The sequence below is a fragment of the Hemiscyllium ocellatum genome, chromosome 14 (genome assembly GCF_020745735.1).
Source record: "Hemiscyllium ocellatum isolate sHemOce1 chromosome 14, sHemOce1.pat.X.cur, whole genome shotgun sequence".
In the NCBI taxonomy this organism is placed as follows: Eukaryota; Metazoa; Chordata; class Chondrichthyes; order Orectolobiformes; family Hemiscylliidae; genus Hemiscyllium; species Hemiscyllium ocellatum.
In genome coordinates this window covers 46,540,700-46,544,999 of record NC_083414.1, presented here as the reverse complement: position 1 = coordinate 46,544,999, position 4,300 = coordinate 46,540,700, and the positions used below count along the sequence as shown (strand labels likewise).

At 38.1% G+C, this 4,300-nt stretch overlaps 1 non-coding gene across 1 annotated transcript; it reads right to left on the bottom strand.

The window, feature by feature from the left end:
- Window positions 1-2,685: 2,685 nt before the first annotated feature.
- On the bottom strand, window positions 2,686-2,826 carry LOC132822500 (U4 spliceosomal RNA). Its single transcript, XR_009645454.1, has one exon. It is a non-coding gene; the product is annotated as a U4 spliceosomal RNA (small nuclear RNA).
- Between the last annotated feature and the right edge of the window lie 1,474 nt (window positions 2,827-4,300).

Here is a 4,300-nt window from a genome sequence, read left to right as displayed (position 1 = left end):
GTTAGACTGTTTACATATATACTGTATCAAAATGCAATGGTTTTTGTTGAGGTTGGTCCCGAGAAGCTGCGTGACACAGAACTGTGTGTTCTGTGGGCTGTTCCTCAGGATACACATTGATATAAAATAAACTGTGCTTGGAGGACCATCAACTCAGTGCAAGACACTCTTTGGTCTGCCTGGACGTGTTGGCCTTCCAATGTAATGTGTTGACCTCGACCAAGTGTTGCAAATTGGCACATTCCAAGCTCCAGGACCACATGCTGAAGAATGCACTAAAGCTTGGGTCAGCTGCTGCCAACGCATTGTGGGAAAAGACCACCATCTAAAGTCTTTCTAACAAAGTATGAAAAATGTCTGTTCAGTTGTCAGACCCCTCTTTGTCTCAAAATGTAAATAAACATGAGTAGAAAATGCCTTTGTTTTACATCTGCAGGGAAACTCTGAAGAATATTAAATTCCAGTGTGTTGTTTCTTTTTTCAGTAGAGAAGTGTTTTAGTACTAATAGAAAATAATTATGAATAAACTATGTTTTTGCAAAAACAAATTACAAGATCATCAACTCTGTAAAAGATATTCTTTGGTCTGTCCGAAATTTGTTGGTCTTCCATTGTAAAGAGTTGTATTCAACTTCTTTTTGTACATGTAGCACACTGAGATGCTTCAATACAAGTGCAATATTTTTGATATTTGCAACATGCATTCAATGTCCAGAATGTGGTGCTGGAAAAGCACAGCCGGTCAGGCAGCATCTGAGGAACAGAAAGATCAATGTTTTGGGCCTAAGCGCTTCCTCAGAAATTCAACCCTTCGTGATGAAGGGCTTATGCCTGAAACTTTGATTCTCCTGCTCCTCAGATGCTGCCTGACCTGCTGTGCTTTTCCAGCACCACACTCTTAACTCTGAACTCCAGCATCCTTAGTCCTCACTTTCTCCAACATACATTCAATGTCAGACATTCTGCCTGATGGGGTTGTGCTGTGTGCTGCACAAAGAATCTACTATGTAAAGCAAAAAGATCAAAAATGTATTGAGGCTCCTAAGAAAAGCCTAATGTTTGGACAATTTTACATAAATAGCACATTCTGTAATTTGTAATTTAAAATGTTTTTCTCATTCAGTTATAACTATTAAAAAATGTATTTGCTAAATATGAAAACTGCTTTGGTTGTATTTGTTGAATTTATTTGAAAATTCTTTAATTTTTTACGTTGAAATGTTATTGTAATATTTTTGCTTGCAAATTTTATGAATAAAGTATATTTTTTGGAAGAAAAATAATTCCACCCCTCCTCAAACTTTCCAGGCCCACGGTTTTAGACAGTGACCTTTCTCAGCATTGTGCTCCTACAGTAGCTGTGAAATCCTGGACTTTTTTTTTAATGTACCAGTCTGCAACACTAAAACATGGACAGCAGCTCTTTCCACTTGAGGACCTGCATTTTTTTGGGGTCGCACTTTCCATTACGGAGAAGTGCTGAGGGGCGTGAGTGTGCAACACTCGTAAGGCAGGATGTCAGTTTTGATCTGGTATCTCAAAACCAAAACATATTGAGAAGTATTTTTTTCCCCAAAGTATACCGTTTTAATAAAACTTGTAAACAAAAATATTTCAATTTGAATTTTCCTGGAGTGGCAAAAAAGAATACATGTATTATTGTGACAGCGTTCCTACATTTCATATCCGGTCTGTCGCCCATACAACGTTTCAAATTACAGGAAGTGCAATAGATATGTAGTTATATAGCATGTTGCAGTTTCGGATGCGTCAATGTAATTATTTTATTAGTTGCTCAATAGTGATTTCTCAAGCGTTTTAATTATAAATCTGTGCTCAACAAAACTTCAACAGACCACATGGTGATTCCAACCCTTTGAAAAGTTTCTGCACGATATGGTCTTAAGCAAAAGTCTTTTAACAACACACTTGGTGCGTGGATCATTGTACTGTAGATTGTCAAAATCTGGATTACAATATTTTCATGCATTTTTCATGCATTCCTAATTTTTGGGATAAAACTTTATGTCTGCCTGTGTCGAAGTAAAGGTAAAAGCCACACAACACCAGGTTATAGTCCAATAGGTTTAATTGTGATGTAACTGAAATTATACATTGAAAATTTGATTGTCTGTTAAGCCTTTCATCTGTTAGAATATATAATGTATAATATATGTATAATGTATATTCCTGAAGAAGGGCTTATGCCCGAAACGTCGATTCTCCTGCTCCTTGGATGCTGCCTGACCTGCTGCGCTTTTCCAGCAACACATTTTTCAGTAATGTATATTCAATGTATAATTTCAGTTGCATTACACGGTAAAGTTTTGCTATAAATTCTGTTAGGATTGAGCCCTCACTAGCTTCGAAAGCAAGTGTGCTTCCAATTAAATCTGTTGGACTATAACCTGGTGTTGTGTGATTTTTAACTTTGTACACCACAGTCCATCACTGGCATCTCCAAATCATGTGTCGAAATACTGTACATAATAACCCTCCTCCACAATTACAACTTCTGGGTAAACGTATTCGTTGATATGCACTTAGCTTAGCGGGGCTTAACAGGAGAAAAGCAAACAAGCCACCAGTGCTTATCATAAATGGATTACGAAGTCAGGCAATTCATGTGAAAGGGAGGCTGGCTCCAGAATTCTTTATTTATTCTATCTTTCAAAATAAGTTCAGTCTCCGCAGAGACTGTCAAAAATTGCCATTGCCGACTATATTTCAAGTCGTCAAAGCGGGGTATTGGGAAAAGTTTTCAATAAGCAATAATCGCGCCTCGGTTAAACCTCATCGGCTACGATACTGCCACTGCGCAAAGCTAGCTTGCGTTAGTCTGCGAGCTGATGTTTAGCACGTAGATACAGGTTACAGTTGTGGTGAGTATAAAAGAACTAAATTGATATTCAAATAAATTAGCGTTATCGAGAAAACACATTAGTTTACTGACGATAAATTATATTTTGAGAATACTTTGAGGATAAATTGAAAGAAAGATATTTTGGCAACGAAACATTGAAATGAGCGCACTGCATTATGGGATATAAATATGCTAATTGTTACCTGATGTTCTGACTTGGACAAAACGAATACTGATCCGCAAAGTTAAAAATCACACAACACCAGGTTATAGTCCAACAGTTGGATGCACTAGCTTTTGAAGCGCTGCTTCTTCAACAGGTGGTTTTAAAGCAGGACCGTAAGACACAGAATTTACAGCAAAATTTTACAGTGACACAATGATACATTGAACAAACCTAGATTGTTAGGTTTTTCATCTTTTAGAATAGATTTGCTGGTTTCGCTTCTTTAATATGTAAATCCCAGAACTTCTTTTAAATCACATTCTCAAGATAATTTAAGGTTTTATAACAAGAGGTGACATCTCAGCTCAGACAATGCTTTAAAGGTGTGAGGTTAGACTCTGTCTGTATTCCAACCTTGAGTCTGACTGGTTCTATTTCAAAGTGGAATTTACAAATGTAGGGATTGACTGCATTGACTGCTTGCAGGTTCTGCATTTTTTTGAGGAAAATAGAATGTATCTGCAAATGTAATTCTGCAAATACAAATTCACCCCATAAGTATTCATGCGTGAGTGCATGCAGGGGAGAGAGCCAAGACCTTGCCTACGCCTCCACTTCTTGCCTTTAAACAACCACCAAACCTTAAACTGATCATTGTTCACAGCAAACTGCCCAGCCTTCAGGACAACATCGACCACAACATCGTATAACCCTGTCATGACAACCACTGCAAGACGTGTCAGACTATCAACACAGATACCGCCATTATACCATCCACCATGTATGTGGCAGGCAGTCATGTGACTCAGCCTACATTGTATATCTCTTTCACTGCAGGCAAAGATGCCCCTTATGGCCCCGCTTCACAACCACCTGATGAAGAAGCAGCAGTTCAAAAACTAGTGCTTCAAAATGAACCTGTTGGACTATAACCTGGTGTTGTGTGATTTTTGACTCTGTCGACCCCAGTCAACGCCGGCTCCTCCAAATCATTGAGCAACAAGTATCAACAAGTATCTCATTATTCTCATGATATGCAATCCAGTATTGGACACAATGCAGTTTTTAACTGTCTGAGTATTATCACGTTATTTCTATGCTACATTTTATCCATAGCAATCAATTAACAACAAACACAGAAAGTGATAGAAAAAAACTCAGCCAGTCTGGCAGCATCTGTGGAGAGAAAGCTGAGTTAACATTTCAGGTCCGGTGACCCTTCCTCAAACCCTTCTTAGTTTTTATGAACATTTTATGAACTGGACATACCT